The 27,624-nt window shown below is 36.0% G+C and overlaps 1 protein-coding gene across 1 annotated transcript in view; it reads left to right on the forward strand.

The window, feature by feature from the left end:
- Nucleotides 1-27,624, forward strand: part of LOC145693300 (clavesin-2-like) — a 103,849-nt gene that overhangs the window by 8,359 nt on the left and 67,866 nt on the right. The gene's annotated exons all lie outside the window — the stretch shown is intronic.

Genomic DNA, 27,624 nt, shown 5'->3' on the forward strand with positions numbered 1-27,624 from the left:
TGCTGAAATCCGTTTGTTTTTGTTCTATGCTGCTCATTGTTGAAACCGGAAGCAGTTGATTTCTAGCACTTCTGGTCTGAATAGATGGTTAACGGAGGAGATGGAACCTATTCCTGATACGCTGAATCAATTGCAAAAGACTGCTTCTCGATATCTCTGATCGTTTTTGCTCTGTGGAAGTCAATATTGAAACCAAAGTGTTACCATTGGTTTATCCTATCCATATGTTAAGAATGGGTACAAAATGTGCAGCCAAAACTAAATGATATTGACAAACACTTTTATTCTTTACTTTTTGTGGAACCAGATGTATTTTCATAAGAACGCCGTCTTCCAATACGATTTCAGGGTTGCCAGTAATATAAAAGTACGAGTACGGGACGGAGTGATTAACTTTCAGCGAGTTCAAGAATTACCGGGAAATAGAGAAAAAACTGTACCGAAAGTACTAGCAAATTTGAATCCCTTCTATTTCTGTAGAGTGTTGCGTGTGGTGATAGTATGTTAAAACGTAAATCAATTGCAAAGAAACGTTTGTCGCTATCCATTACCATCTCTGTTACATAGTAATAAACAGTGAAACCAGAAATGGTTGATTTCTATCTCTTCCAGTTTGAATAGATGATTAACGGAGAAGATGGAACCTATTCTTGGGAAGCTGAATCGATTGCAATAAATCGCTTCTGATATATCTTATCGTTTTTGCTCTGATATCTGTCAACAGATAGACAGATGGACGGACGGAGATCTATAAGATTTCCGGATAAATCTGAAAAATCTCAAGAATCAAAGAAAATCGGTCATTCGATAGAAAACTAAAGGACAAATCGGAGAACGCAGTGCGGTTATTAGTTCCATCGAATTGTTTGTGGTAGAGCTATTAATGTTCAAAATAAAATGTTAGGGAGGGGGTAATTTTCCCAATGAGTTTGAGAAATTCACGATTTTTAAGAAATTGTATATCATTATGCTAATAAAAAAAGACATTAAAATTCTTACGTTGGTAGGCAATCTTAACCCTCCCTCTCCCGACAAATCTGAAACCATACTACTGTAATAATTTAGCAAAGATGAAATCTTATACTCCGAAAATTAACAATGAGATTTCTTAGAACAAAACGATTTACAATTTGTGCCTCAATTAAAACTTGAGTTAGTTGCATATATTAGAAGCTAAATACATATTTTAGGTAGGAACAAACGAAGAACACGTATATATAATTTACTGAGACCATTACAATTCGAGGAGAAGAAAATCTGAAACGGTATTCGTAAGTTTCCTACTTCAATCACACAGGGTCTGATCAAAAGTATCGAGACTGATTCTTAGCTAATGGAAAGAGGTGGAGGGCGGTCTCCATGGGGAGTGATATTGGTGGGGGATGTCAGATATAAGACGCAACCTGCCTCTGTTGGCTTTTAGTCCTTACAGAGTTTGGATCTCGCACGGAGTAATCAGTTGTGGTATACTCAGCAATTAAGGTATTAGACGATTTGCAGATTAGGAAAGTTTCTTACAAATTGGCTCTAAAAATTTTGTTCGGACAAGAGAAGGAAACCCATTTGTCGATTTGTTACAAATTGTTGTAATGTGTGAAGCTTTAACATTGTTTTTGGGACAACGAAATTGTGGGTGATGAGTTTCTGAAGAAGAAAACGTGAAAACGTTGCCTCAACCTCCTTATAGTCCAGACCTGGATTTGCTTGACTTCTTTCTCTTCCTGCAAATGAAATGGAGTCAGATAGGACATAATTATGAGATGGTGGAAAGATTGTAAGCAGCTTTGACATGCCAGGAAATCCCGGTTGCAGACCTCGATATGGCGTGCCAAATGTGCCAGAATCGCTGCCAACGGTATATCAATGCAAAATAATCTTACTTTGAGGGATTTTATATATATGAAGTATTTTCTTTCCATGAATGTAATCCGGATGCTTTTCAGATACATATTGTTTCAACACGATAGAGCAATAAAGAAATAAGAAATTTTATAAATATTAAAACATACTGCTATCAAAATGTCCATAATAGCTAAAGGATTTAATTTTGAAAATTCAATTTAAAAGGTTATAATAGAATATCCAAAGCTTAAAATAAAATGTTTCCCGAACGAAGAACGAGGCGTAAGATCATAGACGGTTTTAGCCTTTGCGGCGACTAAGGTGAAGGATTTCGACAGGGGCCTTCGTCTGTTGCATAACACAATATCAAAAGTAAAAGTGTCGATAACAGAGTGTCCCCTGTCGAAATATCGTCAAGAAAAATATAGAATTACACTATGCAACACTTTCAAAAATTTTTTTTGTCAAGTGTGTATATAGTACCATACTGATAAGCTCATTGCATTTTATATAATTTCTTATTGTTATCCATCACGCAAACTTAGTTTCTTTATTATTTGTTCTTAACGTGTTTTTTACTTACATCTTAAGCTCGGAAGAGTTGAAGCAAATACACCCATTAAGTAGAATGTTATACTTGATCAGTGCAAGGAGGGATACCTACTTATGGGGCACCCTGTAGATACACATACCTTTAAATTACTACAAATAGCCTTAAAACACTCTGCCCGATGCATGTTGATTCTATCGCGAATCTCTCAGTGTTGGCAGATTCTTCAATCAAATTTATATGCAACTTACGCATCAAATGTTTTAAGACGCGCATATAAATTCATTAATATAGGATAGATTCCATATTTTCGATGCTACTACTTACATAAGCGAAGTTTCATGGAAAAAAAATCCACCTTTTCTAGTTACTTTTAAGGTAACGATACAGGAAATTACTATTATAAGACAAGGACAAAATGAGTGTTGCATAGTGTTATTCTAGATTTCAGCGATGTCTTTCTTTACGAATACCAATATTACAGGTAGCTACGTAACATATCTCGTGTAAAACTAAAATAATTGAATTATACTTGGTTTTAAATTTTTGCTTTAGATTCCGATGAGTTTTGTAAATCTCTTTTGAACATTTCTTTCGAGATGAATCCTGAATCCTGAATAGTATGAAGCTAGAAACTGAACAATCGCTAACACATAATCTCTAAAATATATTTCCAGTGCTCCTGCTCTCCTTGAGTTTGAATCTAGGATATTATTCAATATTTCTCGACATTTCAGCCTTTTTTCGAGAACAAACCAACACTTTATTACGCATCTTGACTAGCGTGTCCACCTTTCATCGTGGATTTGATTCCCAGTGAGAGAGCGTTACAGCTTGAACGTATTACAATAGTTCAGATTCTTTCTTGAACTGTAGGTCAACACCTCATATGCTAAATTTCAACAAACAAACAATAATAATTTAACGGAATCAGACATTTATCGTCTGCAGACTGAAAACGAAACTAAAGAGAAGTACGCTAGGGACCACTCGCAAATATAGAAAAATACAGATAATTACACAGATCAAAAAGGATTAGAAGAGTAGCGGACAGTGATTTTAGATTTTCCCCAGGGACGAATTTCAGTACACAGGGGGCTGAAAGTAGTACTGCGAGAATACTGGTATCGCATGTTAATCTCGATCGGAGATATGTCCCGGGCAAAATAGGAAAAACGTTCCTTCGGGCCCATTCCTTGAAATCATCACTAGTAGGAAAATGTACACGTTATAAATTATTTCTGACCGATTATCACTTTAATATCTTAACTATATATAAAACTACATGAGCTGACATAAATTAAAGGGGTACTTTCGGTTGACGTGGAAAGTTGAAATTTGGCATGATTGTAGCTTTCCGAGACTAACCGATAGGAAAATTGCCAAAAGTGAATATTTTTAATTTTTACAGGGTGTAAAGCCGGGATGAAGAGTTTCCCCATGTTATTTAAATGGGTGTTTTTTTGGACTTATAATATCATGTTTTAGGTACTTGGAATTGGAATAAAAACTTGAAATTCGGTATGCTTGTACGTTTTCGTTAGCGTTAACTAAGTAAATAAGAAAAACAAAAATCTCCAACTGTAGAGTGGTTTTAAGGGAAACTGAAAAATCTTTCCCATTTTATTTATATGGAACATCTACACCCAAAAATTATTGGGCACTCCCTGCAAGGCTACAATGATTAAATTTGACGTGAGTGTAGTTTTTTGGGACTAACCGACAGAAAAATTGCCAAAAGTGAATATATTTTTTTTTTAATTTTTAGGGGGTCTAAACAGATGAAAAAATTCTCCATGTTATTTAAATAAGCCTTTTGTTTGACCTATTATAATTTAGTTACTTAGAATTGGAATAAAAACTTGAAATTCGGTATGCTTATACGTTTTCGTTAGCATTAACTAAGTAAATTGCCAGAAATAAAAATTTCTAACTGTAGAGTGATTTTATGGGGAACTGAAAAATCTTTCCCATGTTATTTATATGGGACATCTTCTACATCCCAAAACTTCTTTCCCATACTTTAGGCACTTCCGGCAGGATTAGAATGATTAAATTTGGCATGATTGTAGCCTTCCGGGACTAACTTACAGGAAAATTGCCAAAAGTGAATATTTTTAGTTTTAAGGGGTCTAAAGGGGAGATAAAAAAAATTCCATGTAATTTAAATGGGCGTTTTTTTGGGATACAAAATCTTATCTTTTAGATAGTTGAAGTAGTTAAAAAAAAGGCTTGAAATTTGATAGAATTGTTGATTTAATAGGTGCGAGGCCGCAGACCGAGTAAACATGAGGATCAGGGGGCGAAGTTCCCAGCTGTGCCAAATTCAGGAAATGTAATTAAAGAGCAAATGTATATACAAAATTTACTCTTGATACAAAGGCTGATTGATACTTAAGAGATGCGAGGCCGTAGGCCGAGGAAACGCGGGGGTCTGGGAGCGGAGCCCCCAGTTAGCCAAAGGCTAGTTTTTCATATAAAAGTGAATATCAACCAGCAGACATCTTTAATTGCCTTGAACAAAAAGAATATGTTAAACAAGAAGATCAAGAAATCGACAATTTCCACGACATTGAAAACGCGAAAGTATTCCGCTGGAACGCCTTAGAAGATACGACCCTTCAAGTAGAACACTGTACACCGCTAAGCACCCTGGTGGAGGGAAAAAGAGATGATTCTTTTTCGGATATCATATCTATATTGGAAGACAAGAAATCTAAAAACACATCTACACAACTCTCAGCAAAGTATTTTTCCCTTAAAACCAGCTTACTATATCGTACACACCAACATACACAACTACGAATAATATACCTTCTTTGTATACTGAAGTCATCTGCAAACCAATGGCTCGAATTTATACATAAATATTCTACAGCTACGCACTTTGGATTTACAAAAATTTATCAATCGGCTTTAAGAAAACACTATGTTCCAAACACGAAATCTTATCTTGTTCACAAACTTATGACTTGCATTCGATGTTAAGAAACGAAGAAGCTATATCATCCAGTTCAATCTGTTGTACAGAGTTGGCAACAGAGGCGGATCCAGGACCGAGTTCTGGGGGGTGCGGTGGGTTGTCATACTGCTACTTAGAGCTACTTTTAATAGCTTCAAACTCTGGAATGGGTTATATATATATATATATATATATATATATATATATATATATATATATATATATATATATATATATATATAATAAGAAAGTTTCCTCTTCTCGGGGGGGGGGGGGGGCGATCGCTCACTGGATCCGCCACACTGGTTGGCAATTTGACCTAAGACCTTCCCAACAGAGGACGGGCAAGACAAATACATCTTTGTCGCGGTTGAAATGCTCAGGTTTTGCGTCACCAGTAACATCACAGCAGAAGCCATTGAGAAGTTTCTTCTCGAAAATATTATATGTTTCGGCTTACTTTCTTATTTACATCTCGACAGCCATCCAATGCACAATACGAAGAGACTCCAAAATTTGACAAAACTCTTAACATTGAATTCAAGTTCTTTCCAGTTGTCATAGCGACATTGGAATTGCCGAAGTTTTTAACAAAACTACAGAATTTACTTCATTTTTTCGTTCAAGAAAACCAGTTGATATAGCCACATCTTACTATTCAGATGGAAACAAAGTAATCCAGTTTTTTATCTTCCATAGTTTCAAACCTCACACAAACAGACTTCCTCAATAAAATGACAGAAAAAGTAAAAGAGAATCTTCTAAAAGCTCAAGAACGCCAGAAAAATACTACGATAGAAAACGTACACAAATTGAATAGTCTCTAAACAATAAAGTCTATCTTTTTTCATTACGTAAGATACGACACGTATAATATTGGACAGACCATCACGACGTCCCAAGAATTATCATTAAGAAATTTAATCCGAATTTGTCACTCAGATTCTTTTAAGAAATAGATTTAAGACATATCTGTCGACTGTTTAAAACTCTATTACGAGGAATAAAACAAGAAAAGAGGGACAAGAATGGAAGTCATACTCCAATCATTACATATAAACAATGCTATTTCTAGAACAAAACAAATTTAGTCACTTTTCACTATTAATAATAAAATGTTAACGAAAGAAGATACCCTTAGTAGAAATACGTCGCCTTCTCTTCTCGGAGATGCTCTTTTTGTACTGTTCTGTTACTTTCCCAATTTCCCTTGCACCTCTTTGTAACATTAGCAATACCCATCAACTGTTTCCAAAGCATTTTTTCTTGTACTTTATCGAGAAACCTACACCTTCAGATTATTTTTCTATGGGATCCTTTCACACTGTCATTTTTCAACAACAACAAAAAAAAAAAGTTAATTTCATTCAGAAATTTACTCTTCAACCCGTCTAACCATACTGTCTCATGTGAACAGATACGTACTTACTAACTATTAAGATGGATTAACCTGCAACTCAGCATTTTTGTTTTCTTCCTTATAGGAAGAAAATAATACTCGACAGAAGAATTATGACTTCTGCATTTCTTTTATTACCAATCATACTTACACTTCCTAGAAACATTTACGGCAACGGACTCGTCTTCAAACAGTACAGGTTATCAATTACTAAATTTAAACCTATAATTAATATGAAAACACATAATTTTTGACAAGCTGATTACATTTAGATTTCGCGGCTGTGTACCTCAAAAACGAATCTTGTTCAGGATATGTGCAATTAATAACATTACTGCACGAAAAACAACAGCAATTTATCGATAGAGTTAAGGATATTATTCCTTGCGATTTTCAAATTGGATGCTCAAAAAGAGCAAACCGTATGACGTTTTAACCTCTTATTAGGATTAGCAAAATTCGGCTTGAATGGATTTAGTCTTTATAAAGTTCATAAATTAGTCAAATTGTAAAGCAAAATTATTATCTAAATAACCAAATTGAAGAAATTAAAAATGGCAATTTCCAACTTACACATTTGAAAACAATTTTTCAGTAGCGGTTACAAAGGTTCACCACGAAATTTTATAACTGATTTGCTCTGTGTCCACAAATAAAATGTTTCTTAATCACTCTTCTAAATTTTCAACTCAGCGAAAAACATTTTGATTCCATAATACAAAGTTTGCTTGAAGACAACTTTAATGGCGTATTAACTAAACCAGCTCTTGTGAAAGAAACGATACAGAAGAATCCAAATTTGTGTCCATCGCTCGCAGAAAAAGATCTGGGATTGTTTTGTCAGTGTTGTAAGGCATTTTTTGTCTCTTTCTATCCCTCAACAACTAATCCAAATATCATAATTCAAACTTCAATGCCAATCAAATTGTATATTTTCATTATGTAAAATAGAAGCTTAACTACGCTCGCAAGAGGCAAACTGTTTATATAACTAAAACCTACTCTCTCACTCTCCGAAATAGAGGAGTTTACCCCATGGGACTGCGTCTAATTAGTAAGAAATCGGTAAGTATCACCATACAGAGGAACCATATATTGGCAGTAGATGGAGTAAATCATTCTATGGCTTATTTTTTCGAATATGAAACTTTACAGAGAATAATTTTTGACACTTTAAACCTACCAACAAAATTAACACTCTTTACTTAAACATGAAGAATATCTTCTCCCGGATAATATGCTTGACTTTTGTTTATCGAACACATTTTTTTGGACTGTTATCGTAATCGTTACTTTAGTTATTATTCCATTTGGACGCTTAATTGCTAACAGAAAACCACTTCATACTATCTATGAGGGGTTTTATTCTATGGCAATCAACGTTAAAACCGAAAGTGGTTGATTTCTTTCACCTTCAGTTTGAACAGAGCAGTGGTTTCCAATTACTTTAAAGTTTCGGACCTCCTTTTATTTTTAAGACAAGGTACGAACCACACACTTTAAAATGTTGGTATCGACTCAGCAGTAATAGTTGTGATGTAGGTAGTACAATTAAATTACAAGCGTTTATACGGTTATTAACACATAACAAGCACTACATACATACAGGATATCCATGATCTTATTTATAACTTTCATAAATTATAAGAAGTAAACAAGGTCACGGGCCCATAGGAGTCCACAGATCACCAATTGAAAAAGACTGGGATAGAGGGTTAAAAGAGAAAATTATTCTTAGAACGCTAAAACTATTCCAAAAACAGATTTTTGCTATATCTTATAGTTTTTGCCTTATGTAGATTATTGAAACGGAAATTGTAGTGGATTTCTCCCTCTTCCTGTTTCAGTAGAGAGTTAAGAATGTTTATGAAAGGTATCCTTGTAAAGCTCAATCGATTGCAGTAAACAGTTTCCCGCTATCTATTATTACTTTGAGTCTATAGTGATCAACGTTAAAACCGGAAATTGTTGATTTCTGCTACTTCTGGTCTCAATATCCGAAATCGAACTTGATTCCTAAATTTTGGCCATCTACAACCTGACCAAATTTGGTGATGATCCGTCGAAAGGAGTTCTTGATATTTGTTGTCTCGCAGGTGAACAGACACACGGACATGATAAATACGAAGAGCATGTTGAAACTTTTTGGATTCTAAAGTTTAAATAGCGTTACCATAATGAGACGTATCGCGTTTAAAAGAGTATGAACTCTAATGGTGAAAGAGATAACTGCAAGGCTGCATGCTTGCTTGAAAATTGGAGGACTGAAAGTGTACATTAGTTTGAACCTGTAGGTAGGCAATAATGGAGCTCGAGCGATGTGCTTTTCATACAATGACATTTTATGATTTTAAGTACGGTTTAACGCATGAACACTGGCATGATTGTTCAGAAAAGTGTTTCCAGAACGCTTCCCCTTCACGCGCACCCCTTTGGAATTGGTTTCTGTATTGAACGCGGTAGACCAAACCTGACAGATGAGCCTCGCTCTTAGCGCCCTAGCACTGCAGTTACGATGAAAATGTGGTAGCACTAAAAATCTTGTGAAAGAGGATTGCCATATCACATATGAGGAGATTCAGTCAACCTTGAAGATTGAACCAACTACAGCACAGTCCATAATAAAAAATTATCTCGGCCTTTCTAAGCGTTGCAGTCGCTGGATCCCATATATGCTTACGTCTGAGCAAAAAGATGACCGCGTGAAGTGGCGCCGCTACAAAGCTTTTAGTAGAGACAAAGTAAAGACGTTTATAACGTTACAGGTAATGAAACACGGATTTACAACTATGACCCCGAAACTAAGCAGCAGTCGACAGTATGATGTTTTCAAAGTGAAACTCCAACTTTGAAAGTTAAACAAACACAGAGAGTGGGTAAATTTATAGTGACATCTATTTTCTCTAAGACTGGTCATGTAGCAACTATACAGTTAGATGATCGACGTATAATGACAGCACAGTAGTACGTTACTTATTACCTTCCGAGTGTCTTTGAAGCTTGGAGATCCGCCCACCGAAAGTTTCTCCTGTCTCGCTTTCTTGTTCATCACGACAATGCACGGCTACACACAACAGCGAAAACTTTGGAGTTTCTATAGCAAAGTGGAATCCGTATTCTTCTGCAACTGACTTGTTCTCAAGAATTAGTTCTATGTAACTTTGCCTTCTTCCCAAAACACAAGAAAAAGCTTCGAGGACGTAGCTTTTAAACAAGTGAAGAGGCTATATCGCAGCATTATAATAATGAAATTTATGATATTCCAGAAAAGGATTTTTTTAAATATTTGACTCGTAGTTTTTAAGAGTGTAAAGGTGTATTGACGCTTGTGGGAACTATTTCGAGAAATTGTAAAAGGTTTTAGATTTTCCAAAGAGTATCTAACAACATTCGGAATTCTCCTCGTGCATAAAGGAGTTGTAGTAAACCAAACTTTTAAAAAGTGCATTACAGTGGCAATATGTCGATTACATTGTAAGAATAAATTATGACTGTGGACAAAGGCAATCCTTGTTTAGACATCAAGGGACAAGAAGAGACTTAAGAATCTCCTTGTATAAGATGCTAGTCAAGAAGCACTGAAGTAACTGGAAAAGAATTGCCAAAAATTATGGAGAAGAGTTCGAGAGACGTTTAACAGTGGATTGACATGGATCACTATGTTAAATATAATTTATTTTCAGAATATAATGAGAGCTTTGATTCGTTCTATACTTTCCAATTCATCTTTGACAAAATCATTCTATTCAGATTATTCTCATTTTGATAATTTAATTATTTTCAACACTTAACGTCTCGTGTTTATAAAAGAAATAGGCTGGTTATTTGGTTTGAAGTTTTACATTACTTCCAGCGCCGAGACTCTATTAAACTAGACCTACAGCTTAATGTGAAATTCGAACTAAATGACCTCCCAGCAGGAATCGAGCCGTTTCCTGCTAATCAATCAGCCAGGAAGAACAAAAGAGTTTCTGGAGGGTGCAAAAATCAGAAATGTAATATAATTTATCACAATAGTAGTTAATATACCATCATGTTATACAAATACTCCTTTCCTAACAAGCAGAACTTGCACTCGCAATTTCGTCTTGTGATCACCAGTCAACTTTTTAGACACCCGATTAAGAGGCTACAGATTATAAAAATTGAGAAAATAAGCCAAGGTTTTGTCAATGATATTACTCAGGAAACACAGGAAGATATACACTGTATAAAGCCTTTGCTTAGTTCATTAAGTCGCGATTATTTTGACATAATTCCTCCTCTCAATTAGTAACATTATTATTATTATTATTATTATTATTATTATTATTATTATTATTATTATTATTATTATTATTATTATTATTAACAATCTCATACCAGATTTTTCCTGCAATTGAATGCTCTGTTTAAGCTTCGAAGTTCCTCAGAATTAACCCTCTGTAAAACCTTGACACATTCGTATTTGCAGTTTGGGGGCCTTGATCATTTTTGTGTTTTAAATGGTAATGAACATCTAATTATAAACAGAATTACTTCTAGCTACTTATGTGGTTGTTATAACTAAGTTTTCAAAATACATTTTGTTGTATGAGAAGCGTATCCGAAGGGGGTTACCGTGTTTTGACGCTCATCTTCTTTAATATAATATTATGGAAAGATTAAAAAAGTACCATATTAACCATAGAGCTATAAAATAACCACTAGAGGCACAAATCGGCCCCACTATCTATGTGATTGCAGCTATCAGCGCGTTGCCAATTGAATAGTCATTTGTTTTCCACTTGTATGACAAAACGTAACGTAGTCGCTTTCTATTTGTTTCGATGTGTAAGCGACGTTATCAAGTGAAGGTCCAAACGAGATTTCTGACTCAACTCCTTTAAAACATATAGTGTTAATTATTTAAAAATACGATATTACTAATGGATTAAAAGAGCATCATATTTTCGGAACGTGAAATAATGAAGTGTTTTAATTGTTTTTATTAAATTCACCTGGACAGCTATCTGAAAGTGGAGTAAGAAAAGCTATGCACATTAACACTAAGTACAAATAATATAGACATTATAAATATTTCGAGTTTCTGTACACTTCATACGATACACTTTGCTACTTACATATTAGAAGAAACTATTTAAAATTAATTCTAGTTGAGCCGTTAATCTTGAAAAAACGAAGAAATAAATGTTAATATGTTGTGTCTACACAAAATATGTTAATTTATAAATTAATTAGATAAAATACGCACTTCCGTAAGTACTCGTATAACGTATGTTTTAACTGTCGCGAAAATTCTAATCTTAACGTGCAATGATGAGAGGTAATCTCCCATTGTAATTAATAATAATGGTTTCTATTGCATAGTATAGTTTTCGAAAAAGTTCTAGAAGTTAAAAGTGTTTCCACTTCTAAATAGTAATTATATTGTGTTTAGAAAATGAATTAAGTCGCTGAAATAAGTTGAAGTAAGACATAAAAAAAATTAATGTACTTACTCGTAGTTTAATTATTACAAATACCGAGAAAAAATACCTTGACGCATGTTAACCAAACCAATTCAGTATTTTAGCATCTAGACTATCATCAGCAAATAAAATTGGGATGGGAGCTCACAAAGAAAGGACTCTTCCGGTTTGATTGATTGGAGGAATTAATGACAAGCTTGATTAATAAATATCCATGGTCCTTAACTACAAATTTGATTAATGAATATACATAGGTTTCAGGAAACTAATTATCAAATGCATAGTCATCCAGAGTACAAAAATAGGATTGCTGATTTCTCAAAACATTAATTAGAATTTTTGTGTTCAGATTCTTGTTTGGAGGAGAATAATCAAATAGTTTTTAGCACATAGAATAACTGATAATATCAGAAAGTTTCAATTGGAGGAAAACTCAAAATAAACATTGGATGAAACTAGTACTGCAAAAATACTAGTGACCCTGATTGAGCCCGCACTGAGAAATACTCCGGGAAATTACTTTGCTCCGTGGGCAAAATTCTTCCCAGGGCCACTCCCTGAAATCATCACTGTTAAGGATTATTTCTTTACCGATATAGTTTAAATAAAAGAATGATTCGTAATTGTACATTAGGTTCCAAGGTTAGGCCTACATTTTCATTTCAAAGCAATTAATGTTGAGATCATTATTGTTAATAGACATCAAACAAATCTCTTTTCTCTAGAAAGAGAGAAATATTAGAAAATATTAGAAAATTTTCTGATTTCCGAAAGCTAATTGGAAAATGATAATTTGTTGCTGTCTAACTTTCCTCTATAGGAATTGAACTTTATAGCTGAATGTTCTGTTAAATATAGTGGAAAATTTTCCACCAAACATCACTATACATAACATCCAAAATTGTCCGGATTATGAAAAGTTTTTCACTTGTTTCTACATCGTGATGAAAATTTTCCGATTCATGAAAATTTCTTTCATTTGTTTCTACAGAGCAATAAGCCTTACGGATTCACAAAAAGTTGTTTTACTTTTTGCTTCAAAATGATGAAAATTTTCCGACTCGTAAAAAGTTCTTCAATTTTTCCATACAAGACAAAATATTTCGATTCATGAAAAATTGTTTCACTTGTTGCTACGTAGTACTGAAAATTGTCTCAGCCATGAAAATTTTCAGATTCTTTAAACGATCTTTCACTTTTTAACATTTCTATACATGATTTCAATCAATTTTATGAATACTGAGGAATTGTTACTTGATCACTTATATTTAAGAACGGAAAATTTACCGGAAAAATATAGAAGAAAATTTTCTCTCAAATCACGGCTAAACAACGATGTAGGAATAAGTGGAGTATGTTTTTTTATGAAACGGAAAATTTTCATCACTGCGTATGGCGCACACATTTTTCCTCAGTGTAGCTTTGAATAACATTATAGTACTTTTTTATAGCTGTTTTGGTATGTGTCTTCTTGGTATAGTGTGCAGGTGGTTCATTTATATAAAACGAGTTTAATTTAAGATTTTAAACAAGAACTTACTATAAATATTTAAAAAAAAAGTACAACTGTAATTGTAAACAAGGGAATTACTTCAAAGTTACCCGTCCACCTAATTTTCAGCAAAAACCATAATAAAATCTACAATCATCAATTTTCACTTAAACTTTACTCATTTTATGTTCTGTTTACGTTACCTCGAGGATGGAAATATCGGGGAAGGAACCACAATTACATATGGAAATCCATTATTAACCTACAGGCAGTGATTTATTTGTGGATTTTGTAGAAGGGGGGAATGTCTATGCAAGATTGTGTTCCGTATAACAGAACAACTTTAAAGTGGGGTTGGGACAACGCTATTTTTAAACCTACCTACTTTAAAACTATTCTAGTAGTTTGATAGGCGGTCTCCAAGTTCATAGATTTTTCCCCCTTTTTAAAAACATTTTTATAATATAAATATTTTGATACATTTTTAAGTTATCTAAGAATACATAGATTATCTGTAGCTATCATATTTGTTCCAAAATAAACATCGGACAAATAAACAATATCATTCGGGTCTTTAACGATTTTGAGTAACGAAGTAAAATCTGTAGATAATGTTGCTACCACTCCCAAATTTACCGGTATTAGCCATGACTTCCAACAATGTATATTTATCCAAACTGGATTCAAAACATTCTTCATGAACATAGTCAAAGTGGTTGTCAGCCTCCTCGGATATGTCTCCTTCCCTCTTATTGTGTGTTATAGAAGAAAAATCTCGTCCAGTTCTTTACCAGGAGGTAATGTGCCTAAGATCGATGACACATTCCCATGCTGGATGGCGATGCTGATACGTTGGAAAAGGAATGCAGTAGCTCGGGGGTCACCAGTTTTGATTGCTATTCGATGACCAACTTCATTAATGAAATTAGATCCTTCGTGACCCCAAGACCCACTGGTTTCTATTGCTACTGTTACAAACCAATATTTGTCCAATAGGTTTGAGTATTTTAGTCTTTTGTCTGATTCTCTGTGAGCGGCGACGAGACCTGCCTGAATTGAAGAATGGGGTAAGTTGGAAGGAGCAAACGTATCGGAACATGTGAAATCCCAGACTAGTGCTTTTCCATTTTTCCACGGTACCAAGGTCATGCCATCAGGCCTTTTACCATCAGAGCGGCAACAACCATTTGATTCTTTTATTGAAGGAACTCCCGCTGAAACGAGGGCTCTACAAATAATGTCGTTTACAATATGATGTCGAGATTGTCTTCCCGCACTTTTTTTACATGAAAGGCCATGTAATCCTTTATTATCAACATATGCGTTGCAAGCAGGACAAAAGTGAGGCTCACAAATATTAGCACCTAAGCGCAGAGCTGTAGCAATACGAAAGCTCTCATTAGAAAGGTGTAGGCCTAGTGTGTGAGAAGGTAGGGCTTGAAGCCATGCTCCGTTTTTGGAGAAAGAGACAGCTAACAGCCTGGCTTTGTCATCTGGGTTATTAGTTGATGATAGGAGTGAAGATAAACGAAGCTTGACTATAGGTTCATCCCAAACAGACTGAACATGTCTTTTGTCGATAGGTGGGGGATCCATTCCAACCAGACTAGTCCATTTATCGGTGCATTCTTGTACATCTCGAATCGAGTCTAAGTCAACCTCCTGTTGAAGAAGAGATCCAATTAGTTCTCGTGAGCCATAGAATGATGCGAGGAAAGAAGGTATGGCGATATCCATGGCTCGACGAATCCCAAGGCCTCCATTCTCAACTGGTAGGGAAGCTTGTAACCATGAACTGTCTTTCAAAGAACAGTTTAGAATGGATTCCAGTCCTGTTCTAAGAGTGTGGTCGAATTTGTCAAGTAATTTATCATCCTGCCAAGAAGGGGAGCAACGGAGGAAATACAGTAATCTTGGAAGTGAGAGTGAAGCTCGTAGTAAATAATAAACGGAGTGTGCAGAAAGTTTTGATAATTGAGAAAAGAAGAATTCTAATTTTGATATCTTGTCCAATAAAATTTTGCTCCTTGATTCGGTAGAGATGGCAGCCCCTAAAAGTTCCGCATTGGTAGGTGATAAGAGTTTGATACCAGGTGCTACTTCGTTAAACTTTTCATAAAGGTCATGGACTTCATCAGCTCTGGCGCTCAGGAAACTCACTTCACATTTGGCAGAGTTAAGAAACAATCCAATAGATGAAGCTTCTAGACGAATTTTATTAAAAGCGCGTAGTACTACGTCGATATTTCCAGCTATGGTACCGTCATCTAAGTATCAGATATTTAAATATGTGTTAATATCCTTAATAATGTGATGGATTGTTAGGGCGAACAGTGCTGGTCCAAGTGGGTCGCCTTGCTGTACTCCACGTTGTGAGTGAATTATGTTATCCCTTATAAAAAGATTGCTTGATTCGGAGTAGCATTGGTAGATGTATGGATAGTAAGTTGGAAAGTTAGTTTTAACAGATTGTAACATTGAGTCGCGGTTGAGTTCATTGAAGGCGTTGCGGAAGTCAATTTTCAAAAAATGCTTTCATTTCAGTATGGGAAGATGAGTAGTACATTCTGGCAGCATGTACGGCTGATTCTGCTCCGAATGGAATACAGACCCCTAGTTGGTGTGGTGATAGTATATTAATTAATGAATCTCGTATCCGGAAGCAGATAATTTTTGCTGATAAGCGTCTCCAAACATTGCCAACAGCTATTGGGCGAATTCCACTGCTCTTCTTCTTCAGTGCTATAAGTGAAGCACCAAAAACAATTGGTCGTAAAATGGTCGGCACTTTCCCAGATATAATTAAGTGCATAAATTCACAAATGGATGTGGTTAACCGTTCCCTTGAATCAAAGTCCTGATTTATAAGTAGATCTTTTAATATTGAGGGACGGAGATTATCCATTCCGCCTGCCGAACCAGAGGGGAAGGATTTTATAGCCTTTAATAATTCGATGGAAGAGACTTTAGTTACTGTAGTCGAGTCCTCAGGTGGTTCGGGATTGATGAATGAGTGAACGTGGGCTGGATGTTTTTCTCTGAGAGCATGTAGTACTGACGTATCTGGCGTAGCCACAGTGTCATCGGATATCAGTAGTCTGATAGCGCCACGTATATCACCATCTGCTAATTTTTGTTCGATGCTTTTGGTATTGATTGAACCGGATTTTTGTGGTTTGCGAGGTTCGTTGGTCCCTTGATGTTGCTTTGTTAATACTTCACGCTGATGTTCCCTCCAGTTTCTGACTCTTAGCTCCATCCAAGTGGTGAGATTACTTACTTTCTCAGAACGCGGTGGAATGCAAAGCACTGCGTAAGGGAAAACTAAAAAGTCGATCCAAGAATCAACATTATTGGTGTTGTTGATATTACGAATAATATCACATAGAGAATCAGCTACCGATGAACGAGCACCGCGCGGGACATGACGATGAACCGGAACATTAGCCTTCAAATGAGACATGAGATCATTCATTTTGGTTAAAAGTTCAGAAGAATTTTCACTGAAATCTAAGGTTAATAAATCCGAAATATAGTTGGTAGGCTGTTGAAGTTTCACGTTACTGCCCTTACTCTTGCGTGTCGCGTGATGACATTTCCCCGTGTGAATGGATAAGCCTCTTTGGCTAAGAAAATGTTTATTACAATGAGCACATTGCACATCGTTTGAAATGTTTGATGTATCCATATTATGGTTATACGTTATTAAAATAGTTTTGTTTCACTCATTGTTATTGTTGAAAATTTCAAACATACACTTTTAACGAATAGTAACTGATAAAAATGCACTTTTCGTTTTTCCGTTGCACTAGATTTCATTGTTAAAGATTACGGAATTTTAACGTTCCTTAGGCCTGTTTTTTTATTTCTTTATAATAAAATAACCACAAAACCAATTTTAATAGGAATTTCGCCACTTTCACCTCGGAGACATCATGCACACCCATATACGACTCAAACTCGTCAATCGAAGGTATTTCCTCATTTTAGGACAGAAACCACACAGAGAACACTTTTGGATTCCACACCGGTGTCAACAATAAACAACAATAAACAACAATAACAAAAATATTTAACGTATTTTTATAATAAATACGTTAAATAAGATTTGGTTAGGTAGAGTAGATTACATGCGTTACTTGCTTTGCCACTTTTCTCCTACTACTGAGGACAAGTGTGCAGCATCCAGTAAGAGCCATATAGTTACATTGCAATCTGCACAACTTGTTGTAACAAGTGTCACACTCCTACGTAGAACAGTTTTGTTATGACAAATAGTTCTTTAGTCCGTTCTGATCTGGTCTTTGAAAACCAAATTCCTCGCCCGAACAATAAATGAGCAGAACAGTAATAGGTGCACATACACTTGAATCTGATTTTATTAAATAGAAGGGAAAAAACGGTACTAGGTGTCATTCCTTATATCATAAATGAGTTTTGGCACTTGCCCCTTGTACTTAATAAAATTAGATTCAGGGGTGTGTGACCCTAGCACTGTTCTGCTGAAAGTAAACTTCTGGTCGACAAAACATACTGGTATTAAAATGAATTCAGAATTCAACAAAGACTGTAATCTGGTCTCCGAAGAATCATCAGCATATATTAAATAATTATAAATATGATGCTACCTAGGAAAAAAAACACTTTGCCTTTTCTTTCACTTTTACTCTCGAAATTGAAACAGCCATTGTAGCCTACAATATTTACAGTTTATACAACAAAATCACAAGTAAAGATTGACTGCCGATTTCACCCTGAGTTAAGCTGAGGCATGACTTATGGCGTGTTATCTAACACTGTCTTGAGAAATTAACAATACTTTCACAGCGTACCTCACTTTGAATAGTGAAGCAATAGGAGGTTGGTTTACATTGGACACCGTCTTTTTCAGTTGGTTTGTCGGTAGCAGCATGATGTCCACTTTTTATCCAGCTGAAGGCATACTTTTCTGCATTGAAAGAAGTAATGTCTAGTCCATTAACGTTTATGGAAAGAACAGATTCGAGGGTTTTTACAGATAAACGGTTTCTAGCGTCAGTATGCTGTAAGTTTAAGTTGGAAAAGCCTCTCTTACACTCTGCAGAAGGAACTGGAAGCAATTCTATGAACAATTCTTCGGGAAGCAATGCTATAAACAAGACCAACATAGCTTGCGACAAAACATACTGAAAAAATAGAATCGCTACTAAAACATCAAGTTGAATCATTGTACTTCAAAACAGATAATATCTTGAGAAAGGGGGAATATATCTTCCTAGGCTGGGAAGACTGAATTAAATCCAGAGACAGGGAAGTCGAAACTTAGAAGGGGGGAAATTCCCAGGCTTCCCTGGCTACAAATAAATCCCTGCCTACAAGTGAGACTGGCGGGCCGTGCGGAGCACGGTTGTGGGTAGTAATGGAGAGTGCGGAGTTGAGAGGGAAGACGAGCGAAGGGAGTAGCCGAAGTAAGGTGGCACGACGCACTACTAGGTTACTTAGGTTAGGTTATGTCTACTTCCCACTTACCTTAGTACTTAGGTTTGCAGAGCTCTCTTATCTTAAGCAGAAAATCCTAAACAATTGTAGGTGGTCTTTGTTCTTTCATTCATTAATCCATGAATTTTACACATATTATTCAAAAGATTAACCTCATTATCTACGTCATGTTTTACAAATGTTAGTGTTGTCAATTCACATCCAGCGCAAAGACCCTGTACACTTACAGGCATGCTTACTCGAAAATTATCCACTACCAACCGTCCTGAACCTAGATCCAAGTAGTTCCCTGTACTTGCGAATTAGTCCTGTCTTTGTAACAGCTTATCAAAATATATTACACATAAATTACGCTTTACTTACATTTATCAGGCACAAAAGCAATCAAATTATCAATTTCTTCTAGGTAAATTTTCAAAATTTTGATAAAAACGGATGAGCAACTTCGCAAGTTAACCCTAAACAAGAGCCTAAGTAAAGTTTAATTTCCTTATTTCACAGTAAATCATCTCTCGTTCTTAATCTTAATGTTAGTATTACATGTGGGACTATTAAAACATATATATTTTAATTCTAATTCGTGTAGTTAGTAATACCTATTTAATAAGTAGATTACAGAATGTTAATTTAATGTGTGTGTGTAGAGGGGGATAATAGAATTATGTAAAAGCAAAATACTTAAACATTCAAGAGCAGATGTGATGAATTGCTGATGTTACTGTTTGATGAACTACACAGAGAAAAATCCGTTTTCCGGACAGCGGTATATTGTACGGTATACGGTATCCCCTTGCTTACTATAGAAATCAGTACGTAACATACGTTATCTGTGTGCTACATAGGCACTGCCCTTACATGTTACATCATGCCGTTGCAGGATGTCTGACATCTAACAGCTTTCCGTATATCACATGCATATACTTATGTTACATTCCTCAGCTATATGTTACATACGTCCATTTGTATGTGAGATCCTGACCGCCTGCATTGTTTCATACAGAAAGTACGTATAGATGGAACACTTATACAGAAAGTATTATAAAACATGCGTTTTCAGTTATACGTCTGCTGTACGTTAAGTCCAAAAACTACAGGAATTACGCATGTAACCTATCTTTTTAAGTACGCCACCTACAATTTTTTTTCTCGGTGTATAAGATGGTTGGCTAGGGCCCCCCTAACTTCTACCAGGCCTCCTCTACATTAATGGGCTGGCTAAGGACCTGGTACCGGTAATTAATATAATTAAGGAGTGTTTTTTTTAAAACTCGATATAGTAAATTTTGACAAACGGATATATATATATATATATATATATATATATATATATATATATATATATACGAGGGCTGTCTAAAAAGTATCCGACCTTTGGCCAGAAAAATAGTTGCGAATACCTGACAGATTTGGGACCCTAATCCCCTTCAAAGTAGGCCCCTTGTGCTTCCACACACTTAGCCCACCGATCCTTCCACTGCTGGAAACACCGCTGGAAGTCTTCTTTTGGAATGTTGTTCAGCTCCGTCGTCGTGTTCCGCATTATGTCTTCTCTACTCTCAAAACGGGATCCCTTCAGAGCCGTCTTCAATTTTGGAAACAACCAGAAGTCACAAGGAGCCAGGTCTGGAGAGTAGGGAGGTTGGCGAACGGTTGTAATTCCATGTTTGGCTAAGAACGTGTGGATCAATTGGGATGAATGTGCTGGGGCGTTGTCATGATGGACGTGACAGTTCTTCGCTGTCCACATGTCTGGTCTTTTGCGCCGGACTGCGTCACGGAGTCGCCTGAGAACATCTTGATAGTACTCCTTTGTCACTGTTTGTCCTTCCGGTGCGTACCCGTGATGCACAATTCCACGGGCATCGAAGGAAACAGTCAGCAACACCTTGATTTTGCTTCGCACCTGCCGCGCTTTCTTCGGCCTTGGAGAATCGGGATGATTCCATTGAGACGATTGTTGTTTTGTTTCTGGGTCGTATCCGTACACCCATGACTCATCTCCAGTTATCACGGAATTCAGATACCCAGGATCAGTGTTGGTGGTGTCCAGAAGGTCCTGTGCAACGTCGAAACGGGTGTCTTTTTGTTCCTGAGACAACAACTTGCGTACAAATTTAGCAGCCACTCGTTTCATGTTCAAATCGTCACGCAAAATTGCATGTGCAGAATCTTTACTCACTCCAACATCTTCTGCAATCTTCCGCACTGTCAAACGGCGATCTGCCATCACCAAATTTCGCACCCGCTCAACAACAGCTGCATTCCGAGCAGTTTGGGGCCTGCCGCTACGCTGCTCACTCTCGACTGATGTGCGGCCATCTTTGAATCGGTTGAACCATTGTTTAATTTGTGTTACACCCATCGCATCTTCTCCAAACACCTGCTGAATCTTACGAATTGTTTGGCTTTGAGAATCACCCAGCCTTTGACAGAATTTGATGCAGTATCTTTGCTCAATTCGTTCAGTCATCTTGCGAGAAACACTAAATCCGACGAACACTACCAACAGCACCTCACTTCGCGACCACCAGCTCACGACTGGCACACGCGAACGCGGTGAAAAATTCAAGCATGCGCATTAAGGTTCCTCCTTCCACCGTGCACGGTGGCGCCGCCTGAGAATCACTACTTTGCGTGGAAAAAATTAATGTCGGATACTTTTTAGACAGGCCTCGTATATATATATATATATATATATATATATATATATATATATATATATATATATATATATATATATATATATACGAGGGGCATTCAATAAGTAAAGAGACGAATTGCTATAGCTCAATAAAGATTTATTTGAATCTTTCAAAACTAAATCTATTTTTCAATATAATCACCCTTTACAGTTATGCATTTGCCCCATCTTTCTTGCAACTTCCTAATTCCCTTGGCGAAGAAATCTTTTGATTTATCCCGAAGCCACCTTTGCACCGCTGCCTTAACTTCCTCATTGTTAGCAAATCTTTTTCCACGTAGGGCATCTTTGAGTGGTCCAAACAGGTAAAAATCAGATGGGGCGAAATCTGGGCTGTAGGCAGGATGAGGTAAGACCTCCCAACCCAATTCTTGAAGCTTATCTCGGGTCAGCTGGGCTGTATGAGGACGGGCGTTATGATGCTGAAGAACGACTCCTTTTGACAAGAGTCCACGGCGTTTGCTCCTGATAGCTGGTTTAACTTTGTGTTCTAGCATCTCAGAATAGTATAGGCTATTGATAGTTCGCTGATCTTCAAGGAAATCGCAATAGATTGGACCCTGTGAGTCCCAAAAGATGGTCAGCAGCACTTTACCAGCGGAAGTTTGAACCTTGAATATTTTGCGAACTGGAGAGCTAGTGTGTTTCCACTCCATACTCTGCCTTTTGGTCTCAGGGTCGTAGTGATGGATCCAGGCCTCGTCGCAAGTCACTATTCTTTCAAAAAAAAAAAGCGTCTCCTTTAATCAAACTTCGTTGCGTTAAGGCTTGACAAATGGAAAGCCTTGATTCTTTATGAGCGTCAGTAAGCTGTCTGGGAACCCATCTGGCACACGTTTTTCTGTACTTTAAAATGTTCCTAATGACATTGTGAACAGTTCCAACACTTACTTGAACTTCCTCAGCTATCATTTCAACAGTAATTCTTCTGTTATCACGAATAAGTCCGTCAATCCTCGATTCCAACGAAGAACCAGAAACTTCCACTGGACGTCCACATCGGGGTTCATCACCTACACTTGTTCGGCCACTTTTAAACCGATCAACCCACTTGTACACATTCGTACGGTTCATACAACTGTTACCGTACTGTCTCAACATTCGAGAAAAAATTTCACTTGGTTTTACACCTTCTGCGACTAAAAACCTAATGACTGAGCGCTGTTCTTCTAAGGTACAATCTTCTAGAGGACTTGCCATGATGAATTGATATTTTTGAAGTTATGTTGACATAAAATTACGAAACAGCAGATCAGAGCATATCCCAAGGTTGCCAACTAACACCCCTGAAACAACAAAAAAAAATTGATTAGTGTTAAAAATATAGACTTTGTCTCTTTACTTATTGAATGATCCCCGTATATATATATATATATATATATATATATATATATATATATATATATATAGATATAGATATATAGATAGATAGATAGATAGATAGATATAGATAGATAGATAGATAGATAGATAGATAGATAGATAGATAGATAGATAGATAGATAGATAGATAGATAGATAGATAGATAGATAGATAGATAGATAGATAGATATGCTACCAATAGAGCTGTGAAATCAGAATTGGCAAATCTCGAAATGTGGCATTTATATAGAATACTAAATCATGAGCGTTTTGTCAGAACTCGATTGGGGTTATATACAATAATAACAAAAATGCAATAATATACAATATACAATATACAAATATACAATAATAACAAAATTAATTCAGGTGTTACGAATAATATAATTTAATATTGTTTCCTAGAAGATGCACTAGGATAGTCTCTTCTGGTGGCTATTCAACAGTTTCATAGGATAAGACATTTCCTAGTACATTATTGCTCCCCTTCCAAGTTTCTGCTCATTTCAATGTCATACTGATATTACATCATTGTACTGTATATTATCTCTTAGAAGATGTGCTCAATTTGTCCCCATCAACTTCCTATCTGGCACAAAAGCATCACGGCACAGACTAAATCGCCTCGTAAAGACATCTAACTTTGTCTTTGAATAACCACAAACCGAAAGGGGATCAGGATCTTATCTATAAAGTAGCCAAACATTGATTTAGAAAGTGGGTGATCCAAAGTGAGTGCGTCTTCTGGAAGACAATATGCAGAGAGTAATTCTCCTCTAATCTTCTTAGTAAATTCTCCTCCAATCAAATTATTGGATCAAAAGCACGAGAGTTCAAACTGAGTATGCATCCTAAGAGATAATAGTAAACGAAGCAATTAATACAGGAAGTTGATCAAAAACGCACGCCTTAACTTTATTTTTCAATATAACTCTTTCATTTGATATATGAAACTATGGAACTTCATCGTGAAACACTCCATTCACATGTAGCATTCGCGCTGTAACCCTGTTATCATTCAAGAGAAAACGTAATGATTGTATTATTGATTTTTGAGATGAAGGATAAATTTGCAGTTTCTCAAGAAGTGTTTCTAAGTTCAAGCTCTATTAAATTCCCATGTGCAACTCTATATTTCTTACAAAATTAAAATATTGAAGCAGTTTATACCTTTAAAATTGCGTGAAATATTAATATTTTATTTCAACATACAAAGTAATGATTGAAAATATTTTCATTGCAATATATTACATAGAAAATATTCAATGATCCTGCAAAGGAATATCAGAGTATAAAATTGTTATTTAAGAGTAAACAAAGTATTTTTGTGTAAAAGGAAAAGGATAGTGGACATAAGTCAATCGCTTGAGGTTTCTGTGCGCTAATCATTCAGATTAAATTATTATAAAAATAGGCCCATGACCGAATGTTTTGCATGCAGTATTGGTCTGAAAGTCCACATTTTTCTCTGTATACTCAAGCAGTCCGTATGAACCCATTGCAAGCACAACGCGCACAGAATCCACACTTTCCGGATCGCTATATTTATGTTTGGACAATATTTTGAGTGTGATTTTGGGCACACTATCTATTTTGCATCACAGTTTCCAATCCGTCGTCTTGGAAAGAATGGTTCTAATGACTCAGGCTATGCTTGCTTCCGGCCAAGTTCTCTTATTTTCATATTCTTTCCTCCTGATTACTATTTCTTTTTGACCTTGAAGTACGAAAACGAGAGTACCGGTAATTAGAAACTATCTTTTGCTCCGTGGGAGTCGGAAAATAATAGTAGTAGGGGTCGACGTATGGCTCGCCGAGTCAGCAAAAATTTCTCGATTCTGATTGGCTGAGAGAGGTCACGTGACGTTAGGCCCCGCCCACGCGGGAAATTCAAATTTTCAGGTCACGTGGTATGATGACCCGCGGGGAAATCCCTCATTCTCTTTTATGACCGGGATTTTTGAAATTTGTTCCCTTTTACGGGTAAGATGTGTGATTCTGATTGGTTGATAGCTGTCACGTGATTTTAGACCCTGCGATATTTGAAATTCGTTCCCTTTTACGGGTAAGATGAGTGTTTATGATTGGCTGATAGAAGTCACGTGATCTTAGGCCCTGGGATTTTTAAAATTCGTTCCCTTTTATGGGTAAGATGAGTGGTTTGGTACCTTGAATTTGATTGGTTGATAGCGGTCACATGATCTTGGACCCTGGGTTTTGAAATTTGGGTATCCTCTTTGATGAGTGCTTTGGTACCTCGATTCTGATTGGCCGACAGAGGTTACATGATCTTAGACCCGCCACACGGTGAACAGGTCACATGGTATGACGTCATGTTTTACCCTTGTGGGGAAATCCATCACTAATTCGTTTCCTTTTACGGGTAAGATAAGTGCTTTGGTACCTTGATTCTGATTGGATGATAGAGATCACGTGATTTTAGGTCCTAGGATTTTTGAAATTAGGGTGTCCTTTCTGATGTATACTTTGGTACCTCGATTCTGATTGGCCGACAGAGGTCACATGATTTTAGACCCGCCACACAGTGAACAGGTTACATGGGAAAACCCCTTACTTATTTGTTTTATTTTATGTGTAAGATGCGTGTTTTGGTACCTCAATTTTGATTGGTGGATAGAAGTCACATGATCTTACCCCCCCACCCAGTTCATGAGGGAAATACAGAGCGATATGACAGCGATCCATCCTAGACCGGGATTTTTTTTTTAATGGTTATGCGTAAAGTTCCCATGAAGGGTTCAACCTCCTCCTTAAATAACCCTTTTTTGGTATCATGATATTGTACTGAAGTTTACATTAAATATTATCGTTCTCTTTGACAGATAAGATGATTCTTACCTTGATGGAGATTCTGTCCTTGAATTAGTAGTCTATGTCTCTGGAAGTAACAATGGTGAAAGAGAGGTGTCGCTTGTAGATTTCTTATAACACATTGTTGTGAGTTTAAGCGATTTTTTAAACGCTCAGTAAGCGCTTCATTAATGGAAACAGTGTTGCCAGATTTGTCTTACCTAAACTGCTCCGATTCTTTTCGAAACGGTTCCGCAGAGTACAAGAAATTTTAAACTAAAAAATTTTTCGAACTAAAAAAATTTCAAAACTAAAAAAATTTTAAACAAAAATTTTCAAACAAAAAAAATTTTCGAACTAAAAAATTTGAAACAAAAATTTCAAAAAAATTCGAACTAAAAAATTTAAACTAAAAACTTTCGAACTAAATTTTCAAATCAAAAAATTTTCGAACAAAAAATTTTCGAACCCAAAAAAAAAATTAAATTTTTTTCGAAAAATATTTTAAACTAAAAACTTTCGAACTAAATTTTCAAATCAAAATTTTTCGAACTAAAAATTTTAAAAAAATTTCGAACCAATTTTAAAAACAAGTTTCGAACTAAAGATGTAAATCACATCTAAAAATTTTCAAATCAAACTTTTTATCGAACTAAACTTTTAAAATTTTCGAACTAGAAATTGAAACCAAGTTTTAGAAAAATCCTAAGAAATGTTTCTCCAGGAATCGAACTCAGGTCTTTCAAACCAAAGATGTGTATCCTAACCGCTTAGCTATGAATGAATTCGGATTTAATCATGCTTGGTGGGTTTCGAACCATGGTCCTTGAAAAGGATACACATATACTTTAAGAAAATAAATCTGACAGTGTAACGCTTCTCAAATCAAACTTTTTATCGAACTAAACTTTTAAAATTTTCGAACTAGAAATTGAAACCAAGTTTAGAAAAATCCTAAGACATGTTTCTCCAGGAATCGAACTCAGGTCTTTCAAACCAAAGATGTGTATCCTAACCGCTTAGCTATGAATGAATTCGGATTTAATTATGCTTGGTGGGTTTCGAACCATGGTCCTTGAAAAGGATACACATACACTTTAAGAAAATAAATCTGACAGTGTAACGCTTTCGTTCGTGGATTAAAATAAAATGCTGATAGACTTCTTTGTGTGACGACATAGAAGCACATATGATTGAAAAAATGCAAACGTCAGCGGATCGCATTACTTTTTGTTTTACTACGAACGTGTCAGCATGATTCATGGAAAAAAAGCAAACATTGACATTCTCGTATGGAATATGAGGAAAATGAAATGTCGTCACAGTTACGACAAGTAGTGACATGATCCTGGCAGAAGGGAATTGGCATCGGAATTGCGATACTAGATGTTGTAACTATTGAGAAACGTGAATGACGTCACGATCGATTGTTACACATCGTTTTGGTTCGTGATTCATGACAAAAGCAGCGAGCGTTTTGATTGGTTCGTTGTGATGTCATTTTATAAATTTCCTCGTTTCTGATTGGCTGACGGTGACATCGTTTTCGCAGCGACCTAAATAAAAATCTAAATTT

The sequence above is a fragment of the Thermobia domestica genome, chromosome 8 (assembly GCF_964235325.1).
Source record: "Thermobia domestica chromosome 8, izTheDome1.hap1.1, whole genome shotgun sequence".
Lineage (NCBI taxonomy): Eukaryota > Metazoa > Arthropoda > Insecta > Zygentoma > Lepismatidae > Thermobia > Thermobia domestica.